The following is a 17,551-nucleotide window of genomic DNA, read 5'->3' on the forward strand; positions in this document are numbered from 1 at the left end:
AACATGAGATGCCAAACCACAGGCTGCTTGGTAAGAAGCAGAAATTTACAATTAATGAGGTGACAAGAAGGACTGGGGCTGGTTCTGCGGGGATTCTGTAGACTCAGTGAACTAAAACAAGACGGGAAGAAGGCATGATGACAGAAACACGGACTTGTGAGCTGTTCTTTAGATGTACAAAATGCAGTGCTCACTCTGACAGGCTTTTTCTGTTAACGCTTGGGGCTTCCCATCAGACTGGCAGTGGACGTTGTTTTTCTATTATGCTCCAGTGTTAAATTAGTCCTAGTTTATAATCTGAAAAGGCATTTCTTTGTTCTGATTTGAAGGCCTTCAATAATAATCATATTCTATAGACTCAGTGAACTTTAACAAGATAGTAAGAAGGCATGGGAAGAAGTTTCAGTGCCTCGAAACTTCAGTGTCAGAACAGCTTTAACATTTATATCCTCTCCAAGTGGCACTGCTTAAAAAAAAAAAAAAAAAAAAACTAAGAAATTTAGACTATTATATCTTATTTCTTTATAAGCAACTAATTTGAGTACTTAGTCAACTTCTATGAAAAAAACATTAAAACTAATAATCAAGTGAATCCATAAACAAAAACTCTCCTGCCAACCCCCAGAGATTCAGGATCAAATGATTTTGATCTATGTCTTTATACCAGCTGCAATAATCTCATAATCCCATGTTGAGCCAAAAAAAGAGGCGACTTCTTTTCAGGCCTCCTTCTTCTTATGTAATAAACATCATCTTCCATGTGTATCAGATTTTGACCTTAGTGCTCTGCTAATACTCTTTGCTATTCCCACATGATAGAACAAATGACTGAGACACTCACGTAGGCTCTTATTCAGCCCAAACATCACAGAATAGGGACAGCATATCTGTTATGTAGATTCAAAGATTGGATTCTTGCCCATATGCACCTATACATTGAAAACATCTCATTAAGCATAATAGCCAGAAGATGTGAGTCATTAGCTAGAACTTCAAAACACCAATAGGAATTCTCTCTTATATGTCTACTTTTACCTCTCCTTGCATTTCATGTGGGCACATTGACCTTACAAGTCCCATGCTTCAAATCATCCTCTTACCCAAGGGCCTTATTTCAGTCCATCCTGACAAGCCTTAGCAGCCATTCTCCAAGTCTGACTCTGAGCAGTGTCAGTGACCAGTCACCACCCTTCATCTCTTCCACCCTGAATATTCAATTCTGTTCTGCTATCACTTGTATTTCTACTTGTTAGTCCTTCATCATTTTACAATGAAGTATGAAACTGTCACCTGAATAGTCTCTTATTAAAACTTTCCTCATTCCGGACAGCCTTTACATGGCTGAGAAGGTGGTCTCTAAAAATCGATTGCCTAACTATATTTCTCTTTAGCTTAGTAATTTCACTTTTTCACTATGTGTCTACTTTATAGACTCCAAACTCTGCTCATTTCTCCTAATAGTCTTTTCATCATACTTGCTTGTTGTAGGAAATGCCACACATCATACTGTTTGTTGCCTCCAATCATTGCACAGGATATTCCCTCTGCTTGGAGTGCTCCACTCACCACCTGTCTTGCATGCAAAGGCAAATATATGTGCAGTAATCACCCATCTGGATGCGACCAGAGAGACTTTTCTGGTCCAGAAGAATTAGTTATGCATTGATGCCGCATCTGTCCCTTGTGCAGATTTCTGTTGTTGCATTGGCCATGATTTATTGTTATTACTCATTATATTCTAGGTTAGGCTCTGAACTCCTTCAGAAAGCAGAGATTAACAGGAGATCAATAAATGTTAGTGCAGACAATTAGTTATGAATTTCTATCCTGGCTCATTAGTCTGTGAAAATTTTCAAAGCCAGAAAAATGGAGAAATTTCTGAAATTTCTACATCCCAGATATGGCTCTATCTCTCATACTTATTGCTGGCTAAAGAAGAAAGATGAAATGGTGTGGCAACCTGGGAAATGAAGGACAATGCAATGTTTCATTGAAGGTGAAGAGGGCTTAGGCATCACTTGTCTGTCTCCATACTTTCTCCTGAATTCACAATGAGTATCTCTACTATGTTAATTTATATTTCATTATACTTCCCATTCATTTTATAATCTTGGAAACGTTAGTGTCCGTGTTGACTGTTCTTTGAATCATGTAGGGACTCCATCACTGGTAACTCTTCAACAGCCAACATTTCAGTCAACGTGAGGTGGTAGAACTGATTTTGTACAGTCACAGCTTGGTAGGAAAACCTCAAGGTTTTTTTTTTACTAAGTATTTTCAACTTCAGCTTTCCTATGCATTTTACTGTGAGATCATTCGTGTGCGTTTAAAACTGAATTCTGATAATATGGATGAGCCAAAATTTGTTTTAACTGTTTTTATATGTAGTACTGTTAAGTTTAGATAAAAACAAATTTGCAATCACTCAGAAACTATTATATAAACATTCAACACTATTTCTTTGACTTTAAAGGTGACTATGCTATGATATTTTGGAGTTTGATTACTGTGCATCATAATGTATTTATTATAATTCAGGCATATGTTATCACAAATAATGGTGACTTTTACAATTAATTTTAAGAAAAAATTTTAAAAAATCTGTGAAATTTAATATAAAATATTCCTGCATATATATCATTATTAATTATTCATTGTTCTTATATGGTCTGCACACTATTATCCCATGTTCCTATCCACCTTTTATTCATGATTACTTTAGTTAGATACCCTTTATCTTTCTTATTGCATTGATTTTGTTATTTTGCTTCCCTACCCATATTTCCTATCCTTTCTTAGTGCTTTTCTTGTTTTTGTGTCTTTTTCATACACACACACACACACACACACACACACACACACACACGCACGCGCGCACGCGCACACACACACAAGATTCTTCATATGAGTGAGAACAGGTGGCAGTTGTAACTTTATGAAGTTTGGTTTTGTTTTTTAATTATTTCTATTAATTATTATAATTAATTATTAGGATCTCTCTAGGCAATTACTCTCTATGTTCTCTTCACCACGAGATTTCAATGTTTTCAGACTTCTTACATCTCAGATCAGTGCTCTTAAATATGCCTTAGCAACTTGCCTCAGAAGTCCAGCAGCAGACTGTACAGGTAGCTATACTGACTCATATATAGTAAGCCCCTTTTAGGGCTTAGTTACCCTGTTGAGGGTGACTGATTCAGAGTACAATGGCAGGATATATATGAAATCAGACAAGCTCATGTACAGGGTTCCATAATTCTATACCTTTGCTCCTTCTTTTTATTCCTCTTCATGTTGTTCATTTTAAACATTTAATAAGAAATTTGATGCAGGATAATTTTGATAAAGTATTCCTTGACCTAGTTACCACTCCAACCGAGGCATGCATTAACTCCATCCCAACCTTGTGAGTATCTTAGTAAATCCATTTCAGGCCCCTGACACAAACAAATATGTTTTCTGTTTCTATGAAGCATAACACACATAGCCTTTTTGAGACTGTTTTATTTCATCAAACCTAAACATTTTAACACAACAACACATTAGTAATGTCATATCCTAGTAGATTCCTTTTATAAAATTTGTAATATCATTTTACATTCTGATCCCACACTCTTTCCATTCCATCTTTACTTGAAAAAAAAAAAAAACAAAACTTGGAGAGGCTTCTAGACTTTGGTGATTATTTTAAAAGTTGTCTAGGTATTTTGTGTTTGTTTCAATGAATACATTAAAATGCAGAAGTAGGTTTAGAATTGGGAAATGGGTAGAAGATGGACCCCTATTGATTTATTTGCTAAAGTAGGCAAGATGGGCTTAAAAGGTATGCTGGTTAAAATAAAAACCATGGTTGTGGTATTCTGGGGAATTCTCGAGAAAGCTCTATTGTATTAGAAAACACATTTTAGCATAAATAGAATGTCAGTGAAAATGTGAACATTAAAGACATTCTGTTGAAGCCTCATGCAGAAATAAGGAACATGTTACTCGAAACTGGGGAAAAGCTAATCCTTTGTACAAGATTTAAAAATTCACTAAATTATATTCTAGTGTTTTATAGGGAACAGAAATGTAAGAAATGAAATTGGGCAGGTTGGTGAATGGACCTCTAGCCACATAAATGCTGTGCCTTTGCCATATATTATATTCTGGAGTAAGTTAAAAAGGGCATGGGTAGGCAGAAAAAAGTAAACAAAGTGGAGGGAGAACTGAAAGATGTAGCAGGTCTCATCACATCCCATTATGAACATGGAGGCAGCATGCTTGCAGGAGAACATCAATGCAGTGACGGAAGAACCATCTTAGACACCTGTGTGTTCTGTACAGCTTGAACAAGAAGGCTCAGGTACAGATGCAACTGAATGCCAGAAAGAGTTGGCTTGAACTAAATGTTTCAGGAAAAATAAGATGAAATGAAATGCACAATTTCTTAAAAGTATTTGAATAGCCAATTATTCCTTGTTATTCAGACTAAGCAGGTTATGTTTAGGAATATATATATATATATATATATATATATATATATATATATATGACAATAAATTAATAAAAGGTCATAAATTTGAAAGAGAGCAAAAAGGTAAACACAGTGGCGCTGTAGGAAGAAGTGGAACAGAAGAAATTTTTAAAAATAAAAATATGATTTCTTTTTTGACATTGAAATAGATTTGTTGCCATTCTTCTTTTTCTTTAAAAAAAAAAAAAACATTTTTCTCTCATACAGCACATCCCAATCTCAGCCTTTCCATCCTTTATTCCTCCTAGTTCTACAATCGTTATAGAGAACTTCTGTAGTGTATGCTGGCTAAAATCATTAATTCTAGCAATTTTGCATCTAGCAGTTTTTGGACTTTTTTCATGATGCTTTCATGCATCTGAAAAACCATGCTTATTTCTTAATATTCATTTTATTTTTGTTTTGAGGATTTCATACATTATATATGTGCTCTTTCTCCCTGACATTCTTCCCCATCTAGTTCTTTTCCTACTCCTCGACTCCCCTCACCATTTTATAAGGCTTTCATAATTATTATTTCATAATTAATTATTATTGTCAAACACACACAGAAATACACTATTGAGTCAATTTTACTTTTGCATATTTATGTATCTAAGGGTATCCATTTTTGGATAAGCAATTGGGTTACTCATCCCTAGAGAAGACTGAGTCTCCTAGCCGGGCGTGGTGGCGTACACCTTTAATCCCAGCACTCGGGAGGCAGAGGCAGGCAGATTTCTGAGTTCGAGGCCAGCCTGGTAATGAAGAAAAAAAAAAGACTGAGTAGTCTCCTTTTAACATCTCTACATGCCTAGAGATCCCACACACATGTTGTGTGTTAACTGGTGTTGTCATCATGAATGTCTTGTTTGACTTCAATGTTTAGATTTCAAGAGTATGCTTCCATGTCTAATATGGAAGACACTCTCTTACATCAGGCGTTCTAATAGTCTAGCTTTTATAGAGGACAATATTTCATAGAAGAAGTCTGGTTCTCTGACTCTTGCAATTTTTCTGACCCCTCTTATATAAGTTCTGTGCTTTTGATTTTTTTTTTTTTGATTTTTTAAATTTTCTTATCCTGACTGGAGTTTCCAAGACACAGTCGTTCTGATCCTCAGAAAAAAGGAAAAAAAAAGTCTTTTTCCTTTCGAATGCTTAGTATTTTTTGGGAATTTCAAGCATCATTAAAAGTCAAATTTTATCGAACCATTTTTTTCTGAAGAGGTGTAACAATTTTTCTGTAGTTTATTGATATATTGAGTTTTTACCTTAATATAATATTGACTTGTTCTGTTAGTCTTGACTGCAATTTAATTTGGTCTTGATACATTGTTTTTCAATCTATTACTTTGCAAGTGGTCATTTCTTAAGGATTTGTATCTATGCCCATTAATCATATAAATTTATATTTTGCCTTTTTATTTAATTATGTCTTTGGATTTTACTATCAGTATTATATATTCTTCAAAAAGAATTATGAAATTCCTGTCTCTCTTTCCTCTCCTCCCCCCACCCTTCTCTCTTTCTCTATCCCATCCCTGCCGTTGCCTGTGTGTGGAGGCACACATGTGACACACGATATTTGTGGAGGTCAACAGATAACTTCAGTTATCTGACCTTACATTTTACCTTGTTGCAGAGAGTGGCTCTACTTTGTTGCCCATTGCTAGATAGCTCATACTAGCTAGCTCGTGTGTGAGCCTTGGTGTTTCTACTATCTGTACCTCCTACCTTGCTGTAGGAGGATCAAAAGTATACCCTACTTTGCTTGTCTTTATATAGGGTTTAGGAATTCAAATTCATATGTGCTGCATATGCTTTAACCACTGAGACATAATCCAGCTTCTGTTTATGTTTTCCAAGCTCCTTTGTATAGACAAGAGAATATTTCTTTCCTCAGTGCGAGGAAGAAATTGTCAGTGAAACTACTCTGACTTGATATTTTAATTATTATAAGGTGTTTAACAAAAAAATGTATTTTAAGATTGTCAACTTTTCACTTCTTTATTATTCTTATTGCGTGAAAGAGTGAACTTTGACCTATTTTGAATTATATTTTAATCATTTTTAATTTGATGTTAAATTTTGTATTGATACTCCTTATCTACATTTGTTGATTTTTTTCCTTTTCTTTCTTTTTTTTACCTTCCTTCCTTCTTTCTTTCTTTCTTTCTTTCTTTCTTTCTTTCTTTCTTTCTTTCTTTCCTTCCTTCCTTCCTTCCTTCCTTCCTTCCTCACTAGCTTGTGAAGCTGGAGAATCACTCATTGGTTAAGAACACTCACTATTACAGAGAACCTAAGTTTGAGTCCCGGAATTTACATGGTAGTTCATAGCCAATCAAAAGTCTATAACTATAACACCTTCTTCCTTCACATGTGTTATGTGTACACAATGCAGCCAAATACCCTAACACATCAAATAAATAAATCAACAAACCTTTTTAAAAACCCACTATAACTCAGGCCTTTCATCTTCTATACAAAAATGTAAACACTCAATGTAGGCATGCCAGTCAAAAGTTTATGTGATATATTTTTTCCACCATTACTTACATATTTTCAGTACCATGCCATCTTCCTGTTTTTAAAACAAATTATACAAAATGTTAGACCATTTAAAATTTTGATCAGTTTCTACACATTTTTTAAATCTTTCTCTTCTGATATTTTTATAATTATTTTATAGACTAGGTAAACTTGGAACCAAACTGCCAGAACTGATTAAACTTAATCCTAAGCCATCTCTCCAGTCACCCAGCCAGGTGAGTTATATTGACTTAATTTAATGTTCATTGATTCAGTACTGACTAGAATCTACTTATGACACTGATAAATTTATTCCTCTTCTATTTATCTTTAAGTATTTTTCTAGCATTTTGCAGTTGCCCACACAAGATAACCACCATGCTCAGCTCTAAACTCTTCCTATGGTTCTCTGAATTAGCTGCTGCTGTTTTATTTATTTGTTTTTGTTTTTTTTTCCTTCCCTTCCTAAGAGTTAACTGCAGTTCCTTGTTGCTATGAATTGGCGTCACCATTATCTCAGAGTTTCTCTCATCCAAGCTCATACTTCTGGAGGGCCTGAGTGCCTTGTTGTACCCTTTTAACCCCTCAAAATCTATGACTGCCAAATGTTTATCTTATCTTGGCCCATTTTGATTGGAGTATTCTTGTTCTTCAACTAGCAATGCGCTTCCACTTGTTCTGATGCCAATGCATGGTATCAGCCTCAAGGAGATTGCATTGTTTCTTTGAAAGTAAAGAGTTTTACTCTTTGTCCAGCCATAGGTCTTTTCGACCCTGAGTGTGACAGGTCTCATGTTTCATAGCAACAGGATGAAGGCATTTCCTTCATAGGAGAAAAACGTCCAGAGTAGCAGGAAATATTTACTGGTCATTCCTTTCCATTCTGTATATCCAAATCCTTTTCATGTTGTGTTGTTGTCTTTCCCTCTTTACCCAGAAGAAACAATCGTGGAAGTTTTCCTATCTACCAAACCCCAAAATAACCAGTAACCTTTTACAGGCTTTTACAGTTTTTCTTGAATCATCTTAGTAAGTGCTTTGTTTTCTGCTATAAACCTAAGGCAGATGGAGTGGAAAGCTGCCCACTTCTCTCCGAGAGTGTGCATGAAGGGCACGAGAAACGGCTTTCCCAGCATGCCCAGATCTTTGTTCACGCTCCTCTCTTGTCATAGATGCTTTGAATTGCCAAACAACCCCCCCCTTAGATTCATTGCCATTATACTTCCCTTAGTCCCTGAAGAGCCAAGATGCTGACATACACTTAGAACTTAACCCCTTTTGTTACATATATCTATGTAGATTCTAACCATGGAAACCAGAATAAAATTTTCAATAATGTGGTTGCCAGGCAAGAAAAGTTGATGAACTGGGATGTGAGCAGCAGGACTCAGTGTGGATGACCTTAGCTGAAATGTCCAACAGTGGGGAGAGGAACCTGAATAGTCTACATCCAGTAGTTCGATAGGATTCTCTGTGGAGGGAAGAGCACACCAACCCACTTTTAAAAATCTTAGCCCAAAATTGTTGCTGTCTAAAAGAAATGCTGGGACAAAAATGTAGCAGAGGCCAAAGGAAAGGCTGACCAATGATCAGCCCAATTAGATATTTATTCCATGGGTAGGTACCAATCCCTGACACTATTACTGATACCATGGAGTGCTTGAAGACAGGAGCCTAGCATGACTGTCCTCTACCAGCAGCTGACTGAGACAGATGCAGATACTTACAGCTAACCATAGGACTGAGGACCCTAGCACATATGTAGCAGAGAACTGACTGCCTTGTTTGGCTCCAGTGGGAGAAGATGTGCCTGGTCATGTAGCGACCTGATGCTCCAGAGAAGGAGGATTCCCCGCTGAAGGTAGCCTCTCAGAGGCAAAGGGGAAAGGTGGGAAATTCTGGGAAAGGAGGATCAGGAAGGGAGTGTCAACATTTGGGATGTAAATAAATAATGTATTTAATAATAATAATAATAATAATAATAATAATAATAATAATAATAATAAATGTGAGTAATATTGTAGAAAAATTAGGAAAATAAAAATAAAAACTAAGGTAAAAATGGACCAATATGGGGCCGGGTGGTGTTGGGGTCTCTCATCTCCACTAACCACTCTCCCTCTAAACATTATATTGCACCCCTTGCAGACAGACAGGATTGCCACTGAGAAGACCTCCCCAGATCTCCCAAAATGCAGCATCGTCAGACGGCCCTATGTCGTTGTCATCACTGCCCACTGTCGCCACCCACTGTCGCTCGGACCAACCACTAACGTCATTTCCACCCACTCATTTGGACCTGCCTTCCAGATACATCTCCACTCATGATCAGACCGCGCGCCAGAGAGAGAGAGAGAGAGAGAGAGAGAGACTCGGGGGAGGGCTAAGGGTCCTTCCTTGTCCGATTAATAAAAATATGCTCTGATCAGCACAAACCACCAGGGCATTCATTTCCTTGCAGCCCATTCTCTCTTAGCATGTTTAGCTCTTCAGTACGAACCCAGTCCAAAGTGTTTTCTGCCCACGCAGATACACAGAAGTGGCGCAGATACACACAGGGTGGCAGGAAAACAATGAAGAAGAAATAATGGTACAAAATGCCATATCTGAAAAAAGGGAAAACTGACAGGTGAGAGGATGAAATACAGAAAGATTCAGAAGTATAAAACAACAGTAAGGATCCCTGAAAACGTGATAAGTAAACCTCAAATGAAACTTAAAATATTATAGAATTGTTGAAGGAAGATAATTCACTTAATCACGTAATTTGAAATATGATATAAACTACTATTTTTGAATTTTCCATGTATAGATATAAAATAACACTGATAATACAGACACACAATTAGAGAGGCATTATGCTATACTGGGTAGCCGCCTCCAGTATTTCTTAGGAGTGATCATTGTTCTGGTCTTGCATTCGACGGCAATAACCCGTCACAATTTTAAAGGATATGCTTAAAACTTCAAATATGCATTTTTTACTCCCAATATAAATGAGTTTTCTGGAAATAGAAATTAAATGACTGAAATGTAAATATGTATTTTTCACTGAGAAACAATGAGAAAGGATATGTACTTACACACACACAACAACAACAACAACAAACATGTGATACCATAAAAAGATATGAAGAAAGGCTATGAAAAAAATTAACACGAGTCTTTTTCAAAGGGGATGTGGTGGTACATGCCTTTAATCCCAGCACTTGAAAGGAAGAGATGGATAGATATCTGAGTTCACGACCATTGAAGTCTACAGAGCAAGTTCCAAGACAGTCAGTGGCTACACAGATCAACCCTGTCTTAATAAATAATAATAATAATAGTAATAATAATAATAATAATAATAAGAAGAAGAAGAAGAAGAAGAAGAAGAAGAAGGAGAGAGGAGGAGGAGGAGGAGGAGGAGGAGGAGGAGAAGGAGAAGAAGGAGAAGAAAGAAGGAAAGGAAACAAAAGTCCTTTTCATAGTTTCCCTAGGACATCCATTTTTGAATTTATTTACACTGGAGGAAATATTTAGTCGATTAGTTGAAGGAGTAATTGTTATTTGCAGGTGAAACAGATTGACTGATGTGCTTTCTCTTAGACCAAAATCTATAAATGTACCAAATAATTGATATATCAAAAAGAAAACAAGTGTTCAAGGGCAGCTGAATGTCTAACAAAATTTGATGGAATCACATTGGAGATAGAAATTTAATTCAGTGATGAACTAATGTTATAATGGGTAAGCACTGGAATATTTCAAGCAAGAGAGTAAAACATGGATTTTTTTGTTTTAATAATAGAATGGTGGTTTTTTTTTAGGGAAGGTATGCATACATACAGATTGGCTGGAAGCATCTATCACCATTAAAACATACACTCACAAAGCAAGTGAGGAATCAGAACTTTTACAGATAGAGCATTCTCAGTTAAACCCTTAGACAAATAATTAGATATCTAGTCAGCAAGAAAGAGATACTATTTTGAGTATTTCTTATTTCAAGAGGGTAATATTTTCCTCGAAGTAGTACCCTAGGTTTTCAGTACCATCGTTTGATTATAATAACTTGAAAAAGTATGTTTTCAAAAGCAAAGAAAAGACATACTGTTCTTTGCATGTTCATAGAATAAGATAACCAGTTTTCTGATCGTTTAATTAGTGCAGGGAAATAGTTCGATGAATTTTGAAAGACGTAAAATTTCTTCCCCTCCACAATTGCCCTCTCTAACTATACAATTGAGTTTGGAAGATAAAGGAAAAGAGTGTGTGATTAGAGCCAATACTGGAGAACAATGGAAAAAAGATTTTTCAAGGCAGTTCATGATTAATTGCTTAATGATTTACAAGTCTTAAGTGGTAGGAGGTTAATTAGAGGTGGCCAGGAAGGAAAATGATAAAAGTAAGAAAAAGTTTACAGTATATCAACTCTCCTTAGTGACAAAGCAAAGGATTCGCTCACCAGTGGGCATCTGTGAGAAACACTTAACTTCAAAATGCTGGAGCTTAAAAACTGCGATTTTGAGGTTTGCCTGGAATTCCTGTGATGGGGTAGAAATTGAGCTGCTCTTTCCTGCGCCTTCTGGGAATGGTGTGTTGGTCTGTCTTTTCTGTCTCACACATACAAAGGAGATAGTCAGGCTGTCATTCCAGAGTAAACTTGAACAAGATTAAGTAATTAAGAAACAGCGGCTCCAAGACCTGTTTTCTTAAATGGTAATGGTTGGGTTTATCTTAAGCTAACCTGCCTTCCCACTGAGGTATAAAAGTGATGTTTCTCATTAAAACTGGCTTTTCACTACACTGGTATAAAAAATATGATTTGTTCAAGGAAGGTGGTACTACTTATATCCATTTTTTTTCTTTTATTAGAACAGGTCATCCCCAGAAGTTATCTGACCGTAAATGTCTTCATCCCAAACAAAATCCAGGAGTTTCAGCTCAGAGTGAGGCACTGTGCTATGACTTGTCCTGCTGTCTTGCCAGGCCATGTGCAACACTATTTAGTGACTTTGAGTCCAGACACAGGAAATCATGTTAAGACGTGTGACTGTCTTGATTCCAAATTCCATTTTCTAGGTTATGGGGGGAATTCTCCAGGGAAAAATAAGTTAAAACTGCCCCTCTTCATGAAGATTAAACTCTGGTCTAAGAAATGATGAAATCGTGGACCAGGAGAGAAAGAATTGCTTTCTGTTTATGGCAGAGTACCACAGTTGTGCCAAGACACTAAATTGGTTAGAACTTAGTAGATGCTGGGATGGTATTCTTCATTTCAGTGTGCTGACACATGGGCATGAATATAAACTATTTTACATCTTGTATTTCTCTTATTCCTCAGTTTACATGTTTCATAAATATTGCAGCTTAATGTATAGTGTGTTTTAGGAATGCAAATGGGAGCATGTTATCCATTCTCGTGTTAAGTGAGTGACAGACAGTGGTGTACTACTAATTAATGGTAGAAAGAGACCTATAAGCTTACTTAATATCACTGACCCAAAATGAGATCAAGTGAGAAAGTGACAAGCACAAAATGTTTGAATCATGTAACTTGCATACTGTTGGAATTCTCAGAAATTATATAAAGTGGAGAAGTTAATGGAAAAATGGAATTCCTTAGATTGTTCAATATGATATCTTTTGACTGAGCCTTAGAGGAAAATTGAAAGTAAACCCTATTAGTTTCTCTAGAGTGTTTTAATGGAAATAATAAAACTTTATTATAATGAATATAATGAGTCGAGGCTTCAGATGATTTTTTTTTTTAAATCACGAATGGGCATCCACACTTAAGACTTTATTAATGTTAAACTTTTCCTACTCAGAAGCATCTCTTAAAATGAAGTGTACTTTATAAACCACGTGAGAATTTTTGTAATTATTAGGAATCATGCAAGCAAGCAATTAATTTAAGCTTGCTCCCATTTTTAAAAATGAAAATGCAGTGCACAAAAACAAATTATGGAAATGAAACAAAATACTTGAATATATTGAAATGTTGGAACTCAATATTTTTTTCATTTCTAAAGTATATAATTTTTGGAAACCCAGAGCATTTTGTAGATGAACCTGATATTAATACAGCCTTGTTGAGAGTGCTTCAAGTGCTTGCTTTTGCAGTTGATGAGACTATATCTCTCTGTAACTGATTTAATTAACATTCTCCTCAGAGTAAGTCACATTGGAAATGAAAGATTAGTGGTGGGTGTGGTGAATCATAGAATGGCTCTACCCCTGGGAATGGCACAAGAATATGATAGGATTATTAATGGTGCCTGGAAAGTGCTCCTCAGCCTACCTTGTTTAGCGATACTTGAGAGGAGAGTGTTTTGATATATATTACTCCAACCCTTCTGTCATCGCCCTGTTATCTGTCAGAGGCAGGCTCAGAATAATTGTGGACTAAACAAGCACTTGGCAACCCAGTTTGCCTTGACACAAAATGGAGCAAACATTTACTTTTCCTGTTAAGAAATACTGAAATGGGTTACAAATGCTGTGTCATCTATACTGAATGACATACCAGACAAATTATTAAGTATAGACTTATCTGCCACTCATTTTTCTTAGAGCAGTTAAGAAAAGTATAGCTAACTATAAATAAAACAGGAACTCATTTTGTCTATTTTACATCATTAACACTAGTAGACTTGTGGGAAGGTATTGAATCTTAATTAAATGAGTGAGCTTACTACCACACAAAATCTCAATTAAGTAAGTAAACAGGTGGGAAAATATCTTTAAGTTGACTATTTGTCAAGTGCTCGGGTAAGCCCAAGGATGTAAGTTTGAACAAATGGTGATTGTTCTAATAGTTTTGTAGTGAAGATAAATGAACTAGAAGTTAAATCATGCCATGTATCATAACTTAAAGTGTGAGGTAGTACATAAAAATTAAAACAAAACAAAACAAAAAATAGGTTCCACCTGTATGAGACTTCATTGAAGTCTATGCATAGCTAACACATAGAATTTTTTTTTAAGGATAAGATTTTGACCTTTATCTTATTTACTCAACAGAGGCTGAAGTAATCTTTTTGAAAGGTGACTAATTACAGCTTATGTAAATTTCAAAATGATCTCTCTGAAATGAAAGATGACAGTTGGAACGGACCCTGGGAAGTGCAGATTTGAGAACCATGATAGCTGTTTGCACTAATACAGAAGAATGGGGAAGGCAGAGGCTGTAGTACCTTGTGAAACGTCTGCAAGGTGATCTGGTGGATGATAAGTATAGGCAAAAGGTTAATTGTGGTGTGATTTTTAGTCCTTGGCTTCAGGCAGACATTTTAGACAAGGGCTAAACAATAGACACATTCTTCATCAAAATGTCCCAAGAAAGACCTTCCTGGCAACATATTAAAATTCTTTTATTTTTTTGAAACCCCTTCATCCAGGTTCTCACAATTCGAATCTCTTTCAGCACCTATATTCCATGTTCCTGCTATATGCCAAATTCAGTCTCCTGCTTAAATTATTTCACTGCTTTCCCCAAATCCATACTGCTGGTACTAATTTTTGTTTTAGTGTTTCATTGTTGTCAAGAGACACCATAACTAAGGCAACTCATATAAAGATAAACATTTAATTGTGGCTGGCTTGCAGTTTCAGAGGATTAGTCTATTTTTACCATGGTGAGAAGCTTGGTGGCATGCAGACAGACATGATGCTGGTTGATGGACCATAGAGTTCGATAACTTGATCTACAAGAAGTGAAAGAAAAATGTCTTCCACACTGGGATGAGCATGAGCACACATGAGACCTCAAATTCTGCCTGCACAGTGATACACTTCCTGTAGCAAGGTCACACCTACTTCAAAAAGGTCACACCTTCTAATATTGGTACTCCCTGTGACCAACCATTCAAACATGAGTTTATCGTGGCCACCATAGCACATAATACAAAATCAATTCATACATAATAAATTTCAACTAATTCACATGGATTCCTCAATATGTAAACTAGCTTATGGTTTATTTTCTTTCTGTGGTTTGCCAAAGTCTAATGTCCATATTTCAGAAAACTTTGTACAATCCCTATAGCAGTTGCATGACCAGATATTTTGAGTCCTGTAATAGTTCTACATTTCTGCATATATGAAGCAATCTCTCAGTTTCTAGCTCACAATCTTCTTTCTTTTATCCCCCCTTAGTTTCCATCCATTTCAATCATAATCCCTCACCTTCTGCTGGGAAGAATCCTATGTCAATTTGGGCTAGTCCTTCTAATTTGTAATTCATAGTTCTTTTTCTTTATGGCTACAAAAATGTTACAGTATCTTTGTGATGAATATCAGTGTGATGGGTTTTAAACATGATGTAAAATCTGAAGCTTTTATTGCTACTCTCCTACAAAAGACAAAGGAAAAGAAAGAAAAGAGTTTGCCTATTGATGCTCAGATGCAGGATTTTCTTTTAATAATTTGCAGGTAATAGGAAATAAGAGTTGAAAAAACGGGAGGAACAAATGTATAAGTTGTCAAGGTGTGTGCTTGCTTTAGACAATTATTGGTGGGATCATTAAAAAAAGGAAAAGAGATAAGGGAAACTATGATGAACACACACTGAGGTAGACAGAGAGAAAGGGGTAGAAAAAGACACAGGAAGAGACAGACAGACATAGAAATATTAATATTCTTAAAGAAAACTCACCTGTAAGTGCACTGGTAAAATTTTTGGCCTTCTTAATCATACCTTCTTTTCTTGAACGATAATTTAAAACCTGTTGGAAGTGACTATTTATTAGGTATGTCAAATTTTTCTCATACATTTTATTATTGTTCTTTCTCCTCACAGTTCTGCAGTATTCCTACTGCACCTTCAATGAATTTAAATGCTACATCTATGACAAATATTACTTTCTTGCAAAATTAGGTCTCCTGTCTATTTTTAAAAATTAAAGCATGAGTGCTTGATTTTGTTTTTTGAGGAATAGCTCTTATTTCTAGACAACTCTTTTTGTGTATGTTGTTTTTTTTGAAGTTTCAGGTGTAGACTATGTGCACACAGTATAAGCAGTGTATTAAGAAAAATTCTGTATCCTAGTCCTATGCATAGTTTTAGTTGTCCATAATATATTAAAATAATTAATATTAGAGGATATATACTAGTCTCCTCTATGTTTTTGCCCCTCATAATACAAAAATTTTCAGAATTATTTTTATTATATAAATTTAGAGCATATCATATTGTAACTTAACACAAAATGATAAACTTTATTGAGATTCTAATAAAATATTTTATAATCTTATACTATATCACATGGTATACACACACACACACACATATATATATATATATATATATATATATATATATATATGATGGTTAAATTTTTAATCTATTTGAGAGAACTATATACAGTGAAACCTAAAGTGTATATCATTAACTTAGAACATATACTCATATTGTCATGTAATATATAATCTCTGAATTGCAAGTTATATGATTTAACAGGGGAAGCAGAAGCAACAGGCAGAAATACATCATTTTTCTAATAACACATCTTCACTAATTTTAGGTGAAAGATGAAAGTCACATAAACTGGATGTTGAGTGATTTTTGGAGACAAAGACTAAAATTAGAGTTTCAGATCTCATGTTGTATGACTAATATATCTCTTTTTTTCCCCACACTTTAAGGGACACGGTAAACTATATTGTGGGAAACATTCAGATTCTTTTGGGGGAAGGGAGAAGATGTCTTCTGCCTTGGAATACAATCAAATAGCTCTCAAAAGAGATGTCTCTGAATCTGTCTAGAACAGCACATCATCTGTAACATCTAAGGCATGATTGACATGACTTTATTCCATATAATTTTCCCAGAAAGGCTAACTCATGGAGATGTGAAATACTTTATAGATTTGTCTCACTAGATATTTAAGTGTGGAGAAAAACTTACATGCATGTACCAAGTAGCATTTTAAAACTTTATTTTAAGTATAACTGGTGTTGTAGGTGGCTGTCAAGTTCTACCAATGTGAATAAAGAATAGACTATATGTATATATACATATATATGTATATATACATATATTTTTAAATTAATATATGAATTACATTATGTAATGTACATTGTATAAAATTACAGCAATTCTAGTGAGCATGTTTACCTTTTATACATAGGCAAATATCAAATATTGAACTGTACAATAATTACCCATAAATATTATCACAAAAATACAAAATCAAACAAATATGCACATTCTATATCTAGTTGAGTAATTTTAATTTTAAGTTTTAATTTTAATAATTTTGAGGAGTGTCTGGTATCTAATTTGTTTTGTTAATGATTATTTTTATTGGAGGTTTGTATGTCTAACTAAAAATAAATTAGGATATTTTACTATTTTCCAGAAATTATGTAGGATATGTTGATATACTATCTATTAAATGTTCTTTTTAATATATTCCTAGGTAACCTACTGTTTCTATTGTAACATATTTTAAATGTATAACTATGGGGAACATTTTTACAGATGATCCTACAGGCACACACACACACACACACACACACACACACACACACACA

Source organism: Mus pahari, chromosome 12, assembly GCF_900095145.1.
Source record: "Mus pahari chromosome 12, PAHARI_EIJ_v1.1, whole genome shotgun sequence".
In the NCBI taxonomy this organism is placed as follows: Eukaryota; Metazoa; Chordata; class Mammalia; order Rodentia; family Muridae; genus Mus; species Mus pahari.